General features: G+C 52.5%; 13 non-coding genes across 13 annotated transcripts; all 13 read left to right on the plus strand.

Annotated features, from left to right (window-relative positions):
• Window positions 1–852: 852 nt before the first annotated feature.
• On the plus strand, window positions 853–925 carry TRNAK-CUU (transfer RNA lysine (anticodon CUU)). The gene has a single exon. It is a non-coding gene; the product is annotated as a tRNA-Lys (tRNA).
• A 742-nt stretch (window positions 926–1,667) lies between these two features.
• TRNAK-CUU (transfer RNA lysine (anticodon CUU)) lies at window positions 1,668–1,740 on the plus strand. Its single transcript has one exon. It is a non-coding gene; the product is annotated as a tRNA-Lys (tRNA).
• Window positions 1,741–3,298: 1,558 nt separating this feature from the next.
• On the plus strand, window positions 3,299–3,371 carry TRNAK-CUU (transfer RNA lysine (anticodon CUU)). The gene has a single exon. It is a non-coding gene; the product is annotated as a tRNA-Lys (tRNA).
• A 742-nt stretch (window positions 3,372–4,113) lies between these two features.
• TRNAK-CUU (transfer RNA lysine (anticodon CUU)) lies at window positions 4,114–4,186 on the plus strand. The gene has a single exon. It is a non-coding gene; the product is annotated as a tRNA-Lys (tRNA).
• Window positions 4,187–5,742: 1,556 nt separating this feature from the next.
• TRNAK-CUU (transfer RNA lysine (anticodon CUU)) lies at window positions 5,743–5,815 on the plus strand. The gene has a single exon. It is a non-coding gene; the product is annotated as a tRNA-Lys (tRNA).
• Window positions 5,816–6,559: 744 nt separating this feature from the next.
• TRNAK-CUU (transfer RNA lysine (anticodon CUU)) lies at window positions 6,560–6,632 on the plus strand. The gene has a single exon. It is a non-coding gene; the product is annotated as a tRNA-Lys (tRNA).
• Window positions 6,633–8,184: 1,552 nt separating this feature from the next.
• TRNAK-CUU (transfer RNA lysine (anticodon CUU)) lies at window positions 8,185–8,257 on the plus strand. Its single transcript has one exon. It is a non-coding gene; the product is annotated as a tRNA-Lys (tRNA).
• A 744-nt stretch (window positions 8,258–9,001) lies between these two features.
• Window positions 9,002–9,074, plus strand: TRNAK-CUU (transfer RNA lysine (anticodon CUU)). The gene has a single exon. It is a non-coding gene; the product is annotated as a tRNA-Lys (tRNA).
• Window positions 9,075–9,816: 742 nt separating this feature from the next.
• Window positions 9,817–9,889, plus strand: TRNAK-CUU (transfer RNA lysine (anticodon CUU)). Its single transcript has one exon. It is a non-coding gene; the product is annotated as a tRNA-Lys (tRNA).
• Window positions 9,890–10,633: 744 nt separating this feature from the next.
• TRNAK-CUU (transfer RNA lysine (anticodon CUU)) lies at window positions 10,634–10,706 on the plus strand. Its single transcript has one exon. It is a non-coding gene; the product is annotated as a tRNA-Lys (tRNA).
• Window positions 10,707–13,893: 3,187 nt separating this feature from the next.
• TRNAK-CUU (transfer RNA lysine (anticodon CUU)) lies at window positions 13,894–13,966 on the plus strand. Its single transcript has one exon. It is a non-coding gene; the product is annotated as a tRNA-Lys (tRNA).
• A 1,553-nt stretch (window positions 13,967–15,519) lies between these two features.
• TRNAK-CUU (transfer RNA lysine (anticodon CUU)) lies at window positions 15,520–15,592 on the plus strand. The gene has a single exon. It is a non-coding gene; the product is annotated as a tRNA-Lys (tRNA).
• Window positions 15,593–16,336: 744 nt separating this feature from the next.
• On the plus strand, window positions 16,337–16,409 carry TRNAK-CUU (transfer RNA lysine (anticodon CUU)). The gene has a single exon. It is a non-coding gene; the product is annotated as a tRNA-Lys (tRNA).
• The last annotated feature ends 2,305 nt before the right edge of the window (window positions 16,410–18,714 follow it).

The raw sequence follows: 18,714 nt of genomic DNA on the forward strand, positions 1-18,714 counted from the left end.
ACACACAGAGGGTGTGTGAAATGACATAGCCACAGCAACCCGGCTAGCTCAGTCGGTAGAGCATGAGACTCTTAATCTCAGCGTCGTGGGTTTGAGCTCCACATTGGGCGTGATGCTTTTTAAAGGCTTCTCCATTTTCGGGTTTAACATTAACTCTCACCTTTTTCAGATATTTCGCTAAGGCTTAAAACTACACACACACACACATCCTGCAGTTTGCCTCACAATTCCCACAGGACTCCACACAACGCAGCACTTCCCGCCCTGGGAGGTGCCGCTGGGAGCGGTCCTAGGCCGAGCCTTTCCTGCGCCCTTTCCTAGCCTGAGCCGCCCGTGCTTACAGCGAGCTCGGAGTCCGCTCCGGTCCGTCCTGTCCCCCCCATCCTTTCAAAACGAGGAGTTTAAGGTCTCATCCCCGCTGGTGTTATGATTAAAGTAGGTATGAAAACTATTTTATGTCGGCAGCGGGATTTAATTACGGGACTGGGGAAGATACTGCTCTTGAATGTGGCGCCTTACACTGCTCGGCCATTCCGGCAGCCTCCGGAACACGGCTCTGGAGGCTGACTGCCCCCTCGCGAAACAGGGAGAGTTCACACTGTTCTCTACTGGATATTTAAGTATGTGCCCAGAGACAGGTTGAGAGGACAGATGCATGTATGTACCAGAGTGAGCTCCAGAGAGACTGATGGGGACATAAGACTGGGGTAGAGCGAGAGATGGAGAAAGAGAAAGGTGCCTGTGTCGAGTCAGCAGCAGAGAAAATGAAACAAAGGGGCCTCCTGGGATAACCACACACTACTTCCTCACAAAGAGCACACAGAGGGTGTGTGAAATGACATAGGCACAGCAGCCCGGCTAGCTCAGTCGGTAGAGCATGAGACTCTTAATCTCACGGTCGTGGGTTCGAGCCCCACGTTGGGCGTGATGCTTTATAAAGGCTTCTCCATTTTCGGGTTTAACATTAACTCTCACCTTTTTTAGATATTTTGCTGAGGCTTAAAACTACACACACACACATCCTGCAGTTTGCCTCACGATTCCCACAGGACTCCACACAATGCAGCACTTCCCGCCCTGGGAGGCGCCGCTGGGAGCTGTCCTAGGCCGAGCCTTTCCTGCGCCCTTTCCTAGCCTGAGCCGCCCGTGCTTACAGCGAGGTTGGAGTCCGCTCCGGTCAGTCCTGTCCACCCCCATCCTTTCAAAAAGAGGAGTTTTACGGTCTCATCCCCGCTGGTGTTATGATTAAAGTAGGTATGAAAACTACTTTATGTCAGCAGCGGGATTTGACCACGGGACTGGGGAAGATACTGCTCTTGAATGTGGCACCTTACACCGCTCGGCCATTCCGGCAGACTTCGGAAAACGGCTCTGGAGGCTGACTGCCACCTCGCGAAACAGGGAGAGTTCACACTCTTCTCTACTGGACATTTAAGCATGTGCCCAGAGACAGGTTGAAAGGACAGATGCATGTATGTACCAGAGTGAGCTCCAGAAAGACTGATGGGGACATAAGACTGGGGTAGAGCGAGAGATGGAGAAAGAGAAAGGTGCCTGTGTCAGGTCAGCAGCAGAGAAATTGAAACAAAGGGGCCTCCTGGGATAACCACACACTACTTCCTCACAAAGAACACACAGAGGGTGTGTGAAATGATATAGCCACAGCAGCCTGGCTAGCTCAGTCGGTAGAGCATGAGACTCTTAATCTCAGGGTCGTGGGTTCGAGCCCCACGTTGGGCGTGATGCTTTTTAAAGGCTTCTCCATTTTCGGGTTTAACATTAACTCTCACCTTTTTCAGATATTTCGCTGAGGCTTAAAACTACACACACACACACACATCCTGCAGTTTGCCTCACGATTCCCACAGGACTCCACACAACGCAGCACTTCCCGCCCTGGGATGCGCCGCTCGGAGCGGTCCTAGGCCGAGCCTTTCCTGCGCCCTTTCCAAGCCTGAGCCGCCCGTGCTTACAGCGAGCTCGGAGTCCGCTCCGGTCCGTCCTGTCCACCCCCATCCTTTCAAAAAGAGGAGTTTTACGGTCTCATCCCCGCTGGTGTTATGATTAAAGTAGGTATGAAAACTACTTTATGTCAGCAGCGGGATTTGACCACGGGACTGGGGAAGATACTGCTCTTGAATGTGGCACCTTACACCGCTCGGCCATTCCGGCAGACTTCGGAAAACGGCTCTGGAGGCTGACTGCCACCTCGCGAAACAGGGAGAGTTCACACTCTTCTCTACTGGACATTTAAGCATGTGCCCAGAGACAGGTTGAAAGGACAGATGCATGTATGTACCAGCTTGAGCTCCAGAAAGACTGATGGGGACATAAGACTGGGGTAGAGCGAGAGATGGAGAAAGAGAAAGGTGCCTGTGTCGAGTCAGCAGCAGAGAAAATGAAACAAAGGGGCCTCCTGGGATAACCACACACTACTTCCTCACAAAGAGCACACAGAGGGTGTGTGAAATGACATAGGCACAGCAGCCCGGCTAGCTCAGTTGGTAGAGCATGAGACTCTTAATTTCAGGGTCGTGGGTTCGAGCCCCATGTTGGGCGCGATGCTTTATAAAGGCTTCTCCATTTTCGGGTTTAACATTAACTCTCACCTTTTTTAGATATTTTGCTGAGGCTTAAAACTACACACACACACATCCTGCAGTTTGCCTCACGATTCCCACAGGACTCCACACAATGCAGCACTTCCCGCCCTGGGAGGCGCCGCTGGGAGCTGTCCTAGGCCGAGCATTTCCTGCGCCCTTTCCTAGCCTGAGCCGCCCGTGCTTACAGCGAGCTCGGAGTCCGCTCCGGTCCGTCCTGTCCCCCCCCATCCTTTCAAAAAGAGGAATTTAAAGTCTCATCCCTGCTGGTGTTATGATTAAAGTAGGTATGACAACTACTTTATGTCGGCAGCAGGATTTAATTACGGGACTGGGGAAGAGACTGCTCTTGAATGTGGCGCCTTACACCGCTCGGCCATTCCGGCAGCCTGCAGAACACGGCTCTGGAGGCTGACTGCCCCCTCGCGAAACAGGGAGAGTTCACACTGTTCTCTACTGGACATTTAAGAATGTGCCCAGAGACAGGTTGAGAGGACAGATGCATGTATGTACCAGAGTGAGCTCCAGAGAGACTGATGGGGACATAAGACTGGGGTAGAGCGAGAGATGGAGAAAGAGAAAGGTGCCTGTGTCGAGTCAGCAGCAGAGAAAATGAAACAAAGGGGCCTCCTGGGATAACCACACACTACTTCCTTACAAAGAACACACAGAGGGTGTGTGAAATGACAGGCACAGCAGCCCGGCTAGCTCAGTCGGTAGAGCATGAGACTCTTAATCTCAGGGTTGTGGGTTCGAGCCCCACGTTGGGCGTGATGCTTTTTAAAGGCTTCTCCATTTTCGGGTTTAACATTAACTCTCACCTTTTTCAGATATTTCGCTGAGGCTTAAAACTACACACACACACATCCTGCAGTTTGCCTCACGATTCCCACAGGACTCCACACAACGCAGCACTTCCCGCCCTGGGAGGCGCCGCTGGGAGCGGTCCTAGGCCGAGCCTTTCCTGCGCCCTTTCCTAGCCTGAGCCGTCCGTGCTTACAGCGAGCTCGGAGTCCGCTCCGGTCCGTCCTGTCCCCCCCCATCCTTTCAAAAAGAGGAGTTTTACGGTCTCATCCCCGCTGGTGTTATGATTAAAGTAGGTATGAAAACTACTTTATGTCAGCAGCGGGATTTGACCACAGGACTGGGGAAGATACTGCTCTTGAATGTGGCACCTTACACCGCTCGGCCATTCCAGCAGACTTCGGAAAACGGCTCTGGAGGCTGACTGCCACCTCGCGAAACAGGGAGAGTTCACACTCTTCTCTACTGGACATTTAAGCATGTGCCCAGAGACAGGTTGAAAGGACAGATGCATGTATGTACCAGCTTGAGCTCCAGAAAGACTGATGGGGACATAAGACTGGGGTAGAGCGAGAGATGGAGAAAGAGAAAGGTGCCTGTGTCGAGTCAGCAGCAGAGAAAATGAAACAAAGGGGCCTCCTGGGATAACCACACACTACTTCCTCACAAAGAGCACACAGAGGGTGTGTGAAATGACATAGGCACAGCAGCCCGGCTAGCTCAGTCGGTAGAGCATGAGACTCTTAATCTCAGGGTCGTGGGTTCGAGCCCCACGTTGGGCGTGATGCTTTATAAAGGCTTCTCCATTTTCGGGTTTAACATTAACTCTCACCTTTTTTAGATATTTTGCTGAGGCTTAAAACTACACACACACACATCCTGCAGTTTGCCTCACGATTCCCACAGGACTCCACACAACGCAGCACTTCCCGCCCTGGGAGGTGCCGCTGGGAGCGGTCCTAGGCCGAGCCTTTCCTGCGCCCTTTCCTAGCCTGAGCCGCCCGTGCTTACAGCGAGCTCGGAGTCCGCTCCGGTCCGTCCTGTCCCCCCCCCATCCTTTCAAAACGAGGAGTTTAAGGTCTCATCCCCGCTGGTGTTATGATTAAAGTAGGTATGAAAACTACTTTATGTCGGCAGCGGGATTTAATTACGGGACTGGGGAAGATACTGCTCTTGAATGTGGCGCCTTACACTGCTCGGCCATTCCGGCAGCCTCCGGAACACGGCTCTGGAGGCTGACTGCCCCCTCGCGAAACAGGGAGAGTTCACACTGTTCTCTACTGGACATTTAAGTATGTGCCCAGAGACAGGTTGAGAGGACAGATGCATGTATGTACCAGAGTGAGCTCCAGAGAGACTGATGGGGACATAAGACTGGGGTAGAGCGAGAGATGGAGAAAGAGAAAGGTGCCTGTGTCGAGTCAGCAGCAGAGAAAATGAAACAAAGGGGCCTCCTGGGATAACCACACACTACTTCCTCACAAAGAACACACAGAGGGTGTGTGAAATGACATAGGCACAGCAGCCCGGCTAGCTCAGTCGGTAGAGCATGAGACTCTTAATCTCAGGATCGTGGGTTCGAGCCCCACGTTGGGAGTGATGCTTTTTAAAGGCTTCTCCATTTTCGGGTTTAACATTAACTCTCACCTTTTTCAGATATTTTGCTGAGGCTTAAAACTACACACACACATCCTGCAGTTTGCCTCACGATTCCCACAGGACTCCACACAATGCAGCACTTCCCGCCCTGGGAGGCGCCGCTGGGAGCGGTCCTAGGCCGAGCCTTTCCTGCGCCCTTTCCTAGCCTGAGCCGCCCGTGCTTACAGCGAGCACGGAGTCCGCTCCGGTCCGTCCTGTCCACCCCCATCCTTTCAAAAAGGAGGAGTTTTACGGTCTCATCCCCGCTGGTGTTATGATTAAAGTAGGTATGAAAACTACTTTATGTCAGCAGCGGGATTTGACCACGGGACTGGGGAAGATACTGCTCTTGAATGTGGCACCTTACATCGCTCGGCCATTCCGGCAGACTTCGGAAAACGGCTCTGGAGGCTGACTGCCACCTCGCGAAACAGGGAGAGTTCACACTCTTCTCTACTGGACATTTAAGCATGTGCCCAGAGACAGGTTGAAAGGACAGATGCATGTATGTACCAGAGTGAGCTCCAGAAAGACTGATGGGGACATAAGACTGGGGTAGAGCGAGAGATGGAGAAAGAGAAAGGTGCCTGTGTCAGGTCAGCAGCAGAGAAATTGAAACAAAGGGGTCTCCTGGGATAACCACACACTACTTCCTCACAAAGAACACACAGAGGGTGTGTGAAATGATATAGCCACAGCAGCCTGGCTAGCTCAGTCGGTAGAGCATGAGACTCTTAATCTCAGGGTCGTGGGTTCGAGCCCCACGTTGGGCGTGATGCTTTTTAAAGGCTTCTCCATTTTCGGGTTTAACATTAACTCTCACCTTTTTCAGATATTTCGCTGAGGCTTAAAACTACACACACACACACATCCTGCAGTTTGCCTCACGATTCCCACAGGACTCCACACGACGCAGCACTTCCCGCCCTGGGATGCGCCGCTCGGAGCGGTCCTAGGCCGAGCCTTTCCTGCGCCCTTTCCAAGCCTGAGCCGCCCGTGCTTACAGCGAGCTCGGAGTCCGCTCCGGTCCGTCCTGTCCACCCCCATCCTTTCAAAAAGAGGAGTTTTACGGTCTCATCCCCGCTGGTGTTATGATTAAAGTAGGTATGAAAACTACTTTATGTCAGCAGCGGGATTTGACCATGGGACTGGGGAAGATACTGCTCTTGAATGTGGCACCTTACACCGCTCGGCCATTCCGGCAGACTTCGGAAAACGGCTCTGGAGGCTGACTGCCACCTCGCGAAACAGGGAGAGTTCACACTCTTCTCTACTGGACATTTAAGCATGTGCCCAGAGACAGGTTGAAAGGACAGATGCATGTATGTACCAGCTTGAGCTCCAGAAAGACTGATGGGGACATAAGACTGGGGTAGAGCGAGAGATGGAGAAAGAGAAAGGTGCCTGTGTCGAGTCAGCAGCAGAGAAAATGAAACAAAGGGGCCTCCTGGGATAACCACACACTACTTCCTCACAAAGAGCACACAGAGGGTGTGTGAAATGACATAGGCACAGCAGCCCGGCTAGCTCAGTCGGTAGAGCATGAGACTCTTAATTTCAGGGTCGTGGGTTCGAGCCCCACGTTGGGCGTGATGCTTTATAAAGGCTTCTCCATTTTCGGGTTTAACATTAACTCTCACCTTTTTTAGATATTTTGCTGAGGCTTAAAACTACACACACACACATCCTGCAGTTTGCCTCACGATTCCCACAGGACTCCACAATGCAGCACTTCCCGCCCTGGGAGGCGCCGCTGGGAGCTGTCCTAGGCCGAGCCTTTCCTGCGCCCTTTCCTAGCCTGAGCCGCCCGTGCTTACAGCGAGCTCGGAGTCCGCTCCGGTCCGTCCTGTCCCCCCCCATCCTTTCAAAAAGAGGAATTTAAAGTCTCATCCCTGCTGGTGTTATGATTAAAGTAGGTATGACAACTACTTTATGTCTGCAGCAGGATTTAATTACGGGACTGGGGAAGATACTGCTCTTGAATGTGGCGCCTTACACCGCTCGGCCATTCCGGCAGCCTGCAGAACACGGCTCTGGAGGCTGACTGCCCCCTCGCGAAACAGGGAGAGTTCACACTGTTCTCTACTGGACATTTAAGAATGTGCCCAGAGACAGGTTGAGAGGACAGATGCATGTATGTACCAGAGTGAGCTCCAGAGAGACTGATGGGGACATAAGACTGGGGTAGAGCGAGAGATGGAGAAATAGGAAGGTGCCTGGGTCGAGTCAGCAGCAGAGAAAATGAAACAAAGGGGCCTCCTGGGATAACCACACACTACTTCCTCACAAAGAACACACAGAGGGTGTGTGAAATGACATAGGCACAGCAGCCTGGCTAGCTCAATCGGTAGAGCATGAGACTCTTAATCTCAGGGTTGTGGGTTCGAGCCCCACGTTGGGTGTAATGCTTTTTAAAGGCTTCTCCCTTTTCGGGTTTAACATTAACTCTCACCTTTTTCAGATATTTCGCTGAGGCTTAAAAATACACAAACACACATCCTGCTGTTTGCCTCACGATTCCCACAGGACTCCACACAACGCAGCACTTATCGCCCTGGGAGGCGCCGCTGGGAGCGGTCCTCGGCCGAGCCTTTCCTGCCCCCTTTCCTAGCCTGAGCCGCTCGTGCTTACAGCGAGCTCGGAGTCCGCTCCGGTCCGTCCTGTCCCCCCCCCATCCTTTCAAAAAGAGGAGTTTAAAGTCTCATCCCTGCTGGTGTTATGATTAAAATAGGTATGAAAACTACTTTATGTCGGCAGCGGGATTTGATCAGGGGACTGGGGAAAATACTGCTCTTGAAGGTGGCGCCTTACACCGCTCGGCCATTCCGGCAGCATGCAGAACACGGCTCTGGAGGCTGACTGCCACCTCGCGACACAGGGAGAGTTCACACTGTTCTCTACTGGACATTTAAGTATGTGCCCAGAGACAGGTTGAGAGGACAGATGCATGTATGTACCAGAGTGAGCTCCAGAGAGACTGATGGGGACATAAGACTGGGGTAGAGCGAGAGATGGAGAAAGAGAAAGGTGCCTGTGTCGAGTCAGCAGCAGAGAAAATGAAACAAAGGGGCCTCCTGGGATAACCACACACTACTTCCTTACAAAGAACACACAGAGGGTGTGTGAAATGACAGGCACAGCAGCCCGGCTAGCTCAGTCGGTAGAGCATGAGACTCTTAATCTCAGGGTCGTGGGTTCGAGCCCCACGTTGGGCGTGATGCTTTTTAAAGGCTTCTCCATTTTCGGGTTTAACATTAACTCTCACCTTTTTCAGATATTTCGCTGAGGCTTAAAACTACACACACACACACATCCTGCAGTTTGCCTCACGATTCCCACAGGACTCCACACAACGCAGCACTTCCTGCCCTGGGAGGCGCCGCTGGGAGCGGTCCTAGGCCGAGCCTTTCCTGCGCCCTTTCCTAGCCTGAGCCGCCCGTGCTTACAGCGAGCTCGGAGTCCGCTCCGGTCCGTCCTGTCCCCCCCCCATCCTTTCAAAACGAGGAGTTTAAGGTCTCATCCCCGCTGGTGTTATGATTAAAGTAGGTATGAAAACTACTTTATGTCGGCAGCGGGATTTAATTACGGGACTGGGGAAGATACTGCTCTTGAATGTGGCGCCTTACACCGCTCGGCCATTCCGGCAGCCTCCGGAACACGGCTCTGGAGGCTGACTGCCCCCTCGCGAAACAGGGAGAGTTCACACTGTTCTCTACTGGACATTTAAGTATGTGCCCAGAGACAGGTTGAGAGGACAGATGCATGTATGTACCAGAGTGAGCTCCAGAGAGACTGATGGGGACATAAGACTGGGGTAGAGCGAGAGATGGAGAAAGAGAAAGGTGCCTGTGTCGAGTCAGCAGCAGAGAAAATGAAACAAAGGGGCCTCCTGGGATAACCACACACTACTTCCTCACAAAGAGCACACAGAGGGTGTGTGAAATGACATAGGCACAGCAGCCCGGCTAGCTCAGTCGGTAGAGCATGAGACTCTTAATCTCAGGGTCGTGGGTTCGAGCCCCACGTTGGGCGTGATGCTTTATAAAGGCTTCTCCATTTTCGGGTTTAACATTAACTCTCACCTTTTTTAGATATTTTGCTGAGGCTTAAAACTACACACACACACATCCTGCAGTTTGCCTCACGATTCCCACAGGACTCCACACAATGCAGCACTTCCCGCCCTGGGAGGCGCCGCTGGGAGCTGTCCTAGGCCGAGCCTTTCCTGCGCCCTTTCCTAGCCTGAGCCGCCCGTGCTTACAGCGAGCTCGGAGTCCGCTCCGGTCCGTCCTGTCCACCCCCATCCTTTCAAAAAGAGGAGTTTTACGGTCTCATCCCCGCTGGTGTTATGATTAAAGTAGGTATGAAAACTACTTTATGTCAGCAGCGGGATTTGACCACGGGACTGGGGAAGATACTGCTCTTGAATGTGGCACCTTACACCGCTCGGCCATTCCGGCAGACTTCGGAAAACGGCTCTGGAGGCTGACTGCCACCTCGCGAAACAGGGAGAGTTCACACTCTTCTCTACTGGACATTTAAGCATGTGCCCAGAGACAGGTTGAAAGGACAGATGCATGTATGTACCAGAGTGAGCTCCAGAAAGACTGATGGGGACATAAGACTGGGGTAGAGCGAGAGATGGAGAAAGAGAAAGGTGCCTGTGTCAGGTCAGCAGCAGAGAAATTGAAACAAAGGGGCCTCCTGGGATAACCACACACTACTTCCTCACAAAGAACACACAGAGGGTGTGTGAAATGATATAGCCACAGCAGCCTGGCTAGCTCAGTCGGTAGAGCATGAGACTCTTAATCTCAGGGTCGTGGGTTCGAGCCCCACGCTGGGCGTGATGCTTTTTAAAGGCTTCTCCATTTTCGGGTTTAACATTAACTCTCACCTTTTTCAGATATTTCGCTGAGGCTTAAAACTACACACACACACACATCCTGCAGTTTGCCTCACGATTCCCACAGGACTCCACACAACGCAGCACTTCCCGCCCTGGGATGCGCCGCTCGGAGCGGTCCTAGGCCGAGCCTTTCCTGCGCCCTTTCCAAGCCTGAGCCGCCCGTGCTTACAGCGAGCTCGGAGTCCGCTCCGGTCCGTCCTGTCCACCCCCATCCTTTCAAAAAGAGGAGTTTTACGGTCTCATCCCCGCTGGTGTTATGATTAAAGTAGGTATGAAAACTACTTTATGTCAGCAGCGGGATTTGACCACGGGACTGGGGAAGATACTGCTCTTGAATGTGGCACCTTACACCGCTCGGCCATTCCGGCAGACTTCGGAAAATGGCTCTGGAGGCTGACTGCCACCTCGCGAAACAGGGAGAGTTCACACTCTTCTCTACTGGACATTTAAGCATGTGCCCAGAGACAGGTTGAAAGGACAGATGCATGTATGTACCAGCTTGAGCTCCAGAAAGACTGATGGGGACATAAGACTGGGGTAGAGCGAGAGATGGAGAAAGAGAAAGGTGCCTGTGTCGAGTCAGCAGCAGAGAAAATGAAACAAAGGGGCCTCCTGGGATAACCACACACTACTTCCTCACAAAGAGCACACAGAGGGTGTGTGAAATGACATAGGCACAGCAGCCCGGCTAGCTCAGTCGGTAGAGCATGAGACTCTTAATTTCAGGGTCGTGGGTTCGAGCCCCACGTTGGGCGTGATGCTTTATAAAGGCTTCTCCATTTTCGGGTTTAACATTAACTCTCACCTTTTTTAGATATTTTGCTGAGGCTTAAAACTACACACACACACATCCTGCAGTTTGCCTCACGATTCCCACAGGACTCCACACAATGCAGCACTTCCCGCCCTGGGAGGCGCCGCTGGGAGCTGTCCTAGGCCGAGCCTTTCCTGCGCCCTTTCCTAGACTGAGCCGCCCGTGCTTACAGCGAGCTCGGAGTCCGCTCCGGTCCGTCCTGTCCCCCCCCATCCTTTCAAAAAGAGGAATTTAAAGTCTCATCCCTGCTGGTGTTATGATTAAAGTAGGTATGACAACTACTTTATGTCGGCAGCAGGATTTAATTACGGGACTGGGGAAGATACTGCTCTTGAATGTGGCGCCTTACACCGCTCGGCCATTCCGGCAGCCTGCAGAACACGGCTCTGGAGGCTGACTGCCCCCTCGCGAAACAGGGAGAGTTCACACTGTTCTCTACTGGACATTTAAGAATGTGCCCAGAGACAGGTTGAGAGGACAGATGCATGTATGTACCAGAGTGAGCTCCAGAGAGACTGATGGGGACATAAGACTGGGGTAGAGCGAGAGATGGAGAAATAGGAAGGTGCCTGGGTCGAGTCAGCAGCAGAGAAAATGAAACAAAGGGGCCTCCTGGGATAACCACACACTACTTCCTCACAAAGAACACACAGAGGGTGTGTGAAATGACATAGGCACAGCAGCCTGGCTAGCTCAATCGGTAGAGCATGAGACTCTTAATCTCAGGGTTGTGGGTTCGAGCCCCACGTTGGGTGTAATGCTTTTTAAAGGCTTCTCCCTTTTCGGGTTTAACATTAACTCTCACCTTTTTCAGATATTTCGCTGAGGCTTAAAAATACACAAACACACATCCTGCTGTTTGCCTCACGATTCCCACAGGACTCCACACAACGCAGCACTTATCGCCCTGGGAGGCGCCGCTGGGAGCGGTCCTCGGCCGAGCCTTTCCTACCCCCTTTCCTAGCCTGAGCCGCCCGTGCTTACAGCGAGCTCGGAGTCCGCTCCGGTCCGTCCTGTCCCCCCCCATCCTTTCAAAAAGAGGAGTTTAAAGTCTCATCCCTGCTGGTGTTATGATTAAAATAGGTATGAAAACTACTTTATGTCGGCAGCGGGATTTGATCACGGGACTGGGGAAAATACTGCTCTTGAATGTGGCGCCTTACACCGCTCGGCCATTCCGGCAGCATGCAGAACACGGCTCTGGAGGCTGACTGCCACCTCGCGACACAGGGAGACTTCACACTGTTCTCTACTGGACATTTAAGTATGTGCCCAGAGACAGGTTGAGAGGACAGATGCATGTATGTACCAGAGTGAGCTCCAGAGAGACTGATGGGGACATAAGACTGGGGTAGAGCGAGAGATGGAGAAAGAGAAAGGTGCCTGTGTCGAGTCAGCAGCAGAGAAAATGAAACAAAGGGGCCTCCTGGGATAACCACACACTACTTCCTTACAAAGAACACACAGAGGGTGTGTGAAATGACAGGCACAGCAGCCTGGCTAGCTCAGTCGGTAGAGCATGAGACTCTTAATCTCAGGGTCGTGGGTTCGAGCCCCATGTTGGGTGTGATGCTTTTTAAAGGCTTCTCCATTTTCGGGTTTAACATTAACTCTCACCTTTTTCAGATATTTCGCTGAGGCTTAAAACTACACACACACACACATCCTGCAGTTTGCCTCACGATTCCCACAGGACTCCACACAACGCAGCACTTCCCGCCCTGGGAGGCGCCGCTGGGAGCGGTCCTAGGCCGAGCCTTTCCTGCGCCCTTTCCTAGCCTGAGCCGCCCGTGCTTACAGCGAGCTCGGAGTCCGCTCCGGTCCGTCCTGTCCCCCCCCCATCCTTTCAAAACGAGGAGTTTAAGGTCTCATCCCCGCTGGTGTTATGATTAAAGTAGGTATGAAAACTACTTTATGTCGGCAGCGGGATTTAATTACGGGACTGGGGAAGATACTGCTCTTGAATGTGGCGCCTTACACCGCTCGGCCATTCCGGCAGCCTCCGGAACACGGCTCTGGAGGCTGACTGCCCCCTCGCGAAACAGGGAGAGTTCACACTGTTCTCTACTGGACATTTAAGTATGTGCCCAGAGACAGGTTGAGAGGACAGATGCATGTATGTACCAGAGTGAGCTCCAGAGAGACTGATGGGGACATAAGACTGGGGTAGAGCGAGAGATGGAGAAAGAGAAAGGTGCCTGTGTCGAGTCAGCAGCAGAGAAAATGAAACAAAGGGGCCTCCTGGGATAACCACACACTACTTCCTCACAAAGAGCACACAGAGGGTGTGTGAAATGACATAGGCACAGCAGCCCGGCTAGCTCAGTCGGTAGTGCATGAGACTCTTAATCTCAGGGTCGTGGGTTCGAGCCCCACGTTGGGCGTGATGCTTTATAAAGGCTTCTCCATTTTCGGGTTTAACATTAACTCTCACCTTTTTCAGATATTTCGCTGAGGCTTAAAACTACACACACACACACATCCTGCAGTTTGCCTCACGATTCCCACAGGACTCCACACAACGCAGCACTTCCCGCCCTGGGATGCGCCGCTCGGAGCGGTCCTAGGCCGAGCCTTTCCTGCGCCCTTTCCAAGCCTGAGCCGCCCGTGCTTACAGCGAGCTCGGAGTCCGCTCCGGTCCGTCCTGTCCACCCCCATCCTTTCAAAAAGAGGAGTTTTACGGTCTCATCCCCGCTGGTGTTATGATTAAAGTAGGTATGAAAACTACTTTATGTCAGCAGCGGGATTTGACCACGGGACTGGGGAAGATACTGCTCTTGAATGTGGCACCTTACACCGCTCGGCCATTCCGGCAGACTTCGGAAAACGGCTCTGGAGGCTGACTGCCACCTCGCGAAACAGGGAGAGTTCACACTCTTCTCTACTGGACATTTAAGCATGTGCCCAGAGACAGGTTGAAAGGACAGATGCATGTATGTACCAGCTTGAGCTCCAGAAAGACTGATGGGGACATAAGACTGGGGTAGAGCGAGAGATGGAGAAAGAGAAAGGTGCCTGTGTCGAGTCAGCAGCAGAGAAAATGAAACAAAGGGGCCTCCTGGGATAACCACACACTACTTCCTCACAAAGAGCACACAGAGGGTGTGTGAAATGACATAGGCACAGCAGCCCGGCTAGCTCAGTCGGTAGAGCATGAGACTCTTAATTTCAGGGTCGTGGGTTCGAGCCCCACGTTGGGCGTGATGCTTTATAAAGGCTTCTCCATTTTCGGGTTTAACATTAACTCTCACCTTTTTTAGATATTTTGCTGAGGCTTAAAACTACACACACACACATCCTGCAGTTTGCCTCACGATTCCCACAGGACTCCACACAATGCAGCACTTCCCGCCCTGGGAGGCGCCGCTGGGAGCTGTCCTAGGCCGAGCCTTTCCTGCGCCCTTTCCTAGCCTGAGCCGCCCGTGCTTACAGCGAGCTCGGAGTCCGCTCCGGTCCGTCCTGTCCCCCCCCATCCTTTCAAAAAGAGGAATTTAAAGTCTCATCCCTGCTGGTGTTATGATTAAAGTAGGTATGACAACTACTTTATGTCGGCAGCAGGATTTAATTACGGGACTGGGGAAGATACTGCTCTTGAATGTGGCGCCTTACACCGCTCGGCCATTCCGGCAGCCTGCAGAACACGGCTCTGGAGGCTGACTGCCCCCTCGCGAAACAGGGAGAGTTCACACTGTTCTCTACTGGACATTTAAGAATGTGCCCAGAGACAGGTTGAGAGGACAGATGCATGTATGTACCAGAGTGAGCTCCAGAGAGACTGATGGGGACATAAGACTGGGGTAGAGCGAGAGATGGAGAAATAGGAAGGTGCCTGGGTCGAGTCAGCAGCAGAGAAAATGAAACAAAGGGGCCTCCTGGGATAACCACACACTACTTCCTCACAAAGAACACACAGAGGGTGTGTGAAATGACATAGGCATAGCAGCCTGGCTAGCTCAATCGGTAGAGCATGAGACTCTTAATCTCAGGGTTGTGGGTTCGAGCCCCACGTTGGGTGAAATGCTTTTTAAAGGCTTCTCCCTTTTCGTGTTTAACATTAACTCTCACCTTTTTCAGATATTTCGCTGAGGCTTAAAAATACACAAACACACATCCTGCTGTTTGCCTCACGATTCCCACAGGACTCCACACAACGCAGCACTTATCGCCCTGGGAGGCGCCGCTGGGAGCGGTCCTCGGCCGAGCCTTTCCTGCCCCCTTTCCTAGCCTGAGCCGCCCGTGCTTACAGCGAGCTCGGAGTCCGCTCCGGTCCGTCCTGTCCCCCCCCATCCTTTCAAAAAGAGGAGTTTAAAGTCTCATCCCTGCTGGTGTTATGATTAAAATAGGTATGAAAACTACTTTATGTCGGCAGCGGGATTTGATCACGGGACTGGGGAAAATACTGCTCTTGAATGTGGCGCCTTACACCGCTCGGCCATTCCGGCAGCATGCAGAACACGGCTCTGGAGGCTGACTGCCACCTCGCGACACAGGGAGAGTTCACACTGTTCTCTACTGGACATTTAAGTATGTGCCCAGAGACAGGTTGAGAGGACAGATGCATGTATGTACCAGAGTGAGCTCCAGAGAGACTGATGGGGACATAAGACTGGGGTAGAGCGAGAGATGGAGAAAGAGAAAGGTGCCTGTGTCGAGTCAGCAGCAGAGAAAATGAAACAAAGGGGCCTCCTGGGATAACCACACACTACTTCCTTACAAAGAACACACAGAGGGTGTGTGAAATGACAGGCACAGCAGCCCAGCTAGCTCAGTCGGTAGAGCATGAGACTCTTAATCTCAGGGTCGTGGGTTCGAGACCCACGTTGGGCGTGATGCTTTTTAAAGGCTTCTCCATTTTCGGGTTTAACATTAACTCTCACCTTTTTCAGATATTTCGCTGAGGCTTAAAACTACACACACACACACATCCTGCAGTTTGCCTCACGATTCCCACAGGACTCCACACAACGCAGCACTTCCCGCCCTGGGAGGCGCCGCTGGGAGCGGTCCTAGGCCGAGCCTTTCCTGCGCCCTTTCCTAGCCTGAGCCGCCCGTGCTTACAGCGAGCTCGGAGTCCGCTCCGGTCCGTCCTGTCCCCCCCCCATCCTTTCAAAACGAGGAGTTTAAGGTCTCATCCCCGCTGGTGTTATGATTAAAGTAGGTATGAAAACTACTTTATGTCGGCAGCGGGATTTAATTACGGGACTGGGAAAGATACTGCTCTTGAATGTGGCGCCTTACACCGCTCGGCCATTCCGGCAGCCTCCGGAACACGGCTCTGGAGGCTGACTGCCCCCTCGCGAAACAGGGAGAGTTCACACTGTTCTCTACTGGACATTTAAGTATGTGCCCAGAGACAGGTTGAGAGGACAGATGCATGTATGTACCAGAGTGAGCTCCAGAGAGACTGATGGGGACATAAGACTGGGGTAGAGCGAGAGATGGAGAAAGAGAAAGGTGCCTGTGTCGAGTCAGCAGCAGAGAAAATGAAACAAAGGGGCCTCCTGGGATAACCACACACTACTTCCTCACAAAGAGCACACAGAGGGTGTGTGAAATGACATAGGCACAGCAGCCCGGCTAGCTCAGTCGGTAGAGCATGAGACTCTTAATCTCAGGGTCGTGGGTTCGAGCCCCACGTTGGGCGTGATGCTTTATAAAGGCTTCTCCATTTTCGGGTTTAACATTAACTCTCACCTTTTTTAGATATTTTGCTGAGGCTTAAAACTACACACACACACATCCTGCAGTTTGCCTCACGATTCCCACAGGACTCCACACAATGCAGCACTTCCCGCCCTGGGAGGCGCCGCTGGGAGCTGTCCTAGGCCGAGCCTTTCCTGCGCCCTTTCCTAGCCTGAGCCGCCCGTGCTTACAGCGAGCTCGGAGTCTGCTCCGGTCCGTCCTGTCCACCCCCATCCTTTCAAAAAGAGGAGTTTTACGGTCTCATCCCCGCTGGTGTTATGATTAAAGTAGGTATGAAAAATACTTTATGTCAGCAGCGGGATTTGACCACGGGACTGGGGAAGATACTGCTCTTGAATGTGGCACCTTACACCGCTCGGCCATTCCGGCAGACTTCGTAAAACGGCTCTGGAGGCTGACTGCCACCTCGCGAAACAGGGAGAGTTCACACTCTTCTCTACTGGACATTTAAGCATGTGCCCAGAGACAGGTTGAAAGGACAGATGCATGTATGTACCAGAGTGAGCTCCAGAAAGACTGATGGGGACATAAGACTGGGTAGAGCGAGAGATGGAGAAAGAGAAAGGTGCCTGTGTCAGGTCAGCAGCAGAGAAATTGAAACAAAGGGGCCTCCTGGGATAACCACACACTACTTCCTCACAAAGAACACACAGAGGGTGTGTGAAATGATATAGCCACAGCAGCCTGGCTAGCTCAGTCGGTAAGGCATGAGACTCTTAATCTCAGGGTCGTGGGTTCGAGCCCCACGTTGGGCGTGATGCTTTTTAAAGGCTTCTCCATTTTCGGGTTTAACATTAACTCTCACCTTTTTCAGATATTTCGCTGAGGCTTAAAACTACACACACACACACATCCTGCAGTTTGCCTCACGATTCCCACAGGACTCCACACAACGCAGCACTTCCCGCCCTGGGATGCGCCGCTCGGAGCGGTCCTAGGCCGAGCCTTTCCTGCGCCCTTTCCAAGCCTGAGCCGCCCGTGCTTACAGCGAGCTCGGAGTCCGCTCCGGTCCGTCCTGTCCACCCCCATCCTTTCAAAAAGAGGAGTTTTACGGTCTCATCCCCGCTGGTGTTATGATTAAAGTAGGTATGAAAACTACTTTATGTCAGCAGCGGGATTTGACCACGGGACTGGGGAAGATACTGCTCTTGAATGTGGCACCTTACACCGCTCGGCCATTCCGGCAGACTTCGGAAAACGGCTCTGGAGGCTGACTGCCACCTCGCGAAACAGGGAGAGTTCACACTCTTCTCTACTGGACATTTAAGCATGTGCCCAGAGACAGGTTGAAAGGACAGATGCATGTATGTACCAGCTTGAGCTCCAGAAAGACTGATGGGGACATAAGACTGGGGTAGAGCGAGAGATGGAGAAAGAGAAAGGTGCCTGTGTCGAGTCAGCAGCAGAGAAAATGAAACAAAGGGGCCTCCTGGGATAACCACACACTACTTCCTCACAAAGAGCACACAGAGGGTGTGTGAAATGACATAGGCACAGCAGCCCGGCTAGCTCAGTCGGTAGAGCATGAGACTCTTAATTTCAGGGTTGTGGGTTCGAGCCCCACGTTGGGCGTGATGCTTTATAAAGGCTTCTCCATTTTCGGGTTTAACATTAACTCTCACCTTTTTTAGATATTTTGCTGAGGCTTAAAACTACACACACACACATCCTGCAGTTTGCCTCACGATTCCCACAGGACTCCACACAATGCAGCACTTCCCGCCCTGGGAGGCGCCGCTGGGAGCTGTCCTAGGCCGAGCCTTTCCTGCGCCCTTTCCTAGACTGAGCCGCCCGTGCTTACAGCGAGCTCGGAGTCCGCTCCGGTCCGTCCTGTCCCCCCCCATCCTTTCAAAAAGAGGAATTTAAAGTCTCATCCCTGCTGGTGTTATGATTAAAGTAGGTATGACAACTACTTTATGTCGGCAGCAGGATTTAATTACGGGACTGGGGAAGATACTGCTCTTGAATGTGGCGCCTTACACCGCTCGGCCATTCCGGCAGCCTGCAGAACACGGCTCTGGAGGCTGACTGCCCCCTCGCGAAACAGGGAGAGTTCACACTGTTCTCTACTGGACATTTAAGAATGTGCCCAGAGACAGGTTGAGAGGACAGATGCATGTATGTACCAGAGTGAGCTCCAGAGAGACTGATGGGGACATAAGACTGGGGTAGAGCGAGAGATGGAGAAATAGGAAGGTGCCTGGGTCGAGTCAGCAGCAGAGAAAATGAAACAAAGGGGCCTCCTG

Source organism: Pleurodeles waltl, chromosome 6, assembly GCF_031143425.1.
Source record: "Pleurodeles waltl isolate 20211129_DDA chromosome 6, aPleWal1.hap1.20221129, whole genome shotgun sequence".
Classification (NCBI taxonomy): domain Eukaryota; kingdom Metazoa; phylum Chordata; class Amphibia; order Caudata; family Salamandridae; genus Pleurodeles; species Pleurodeles waltl.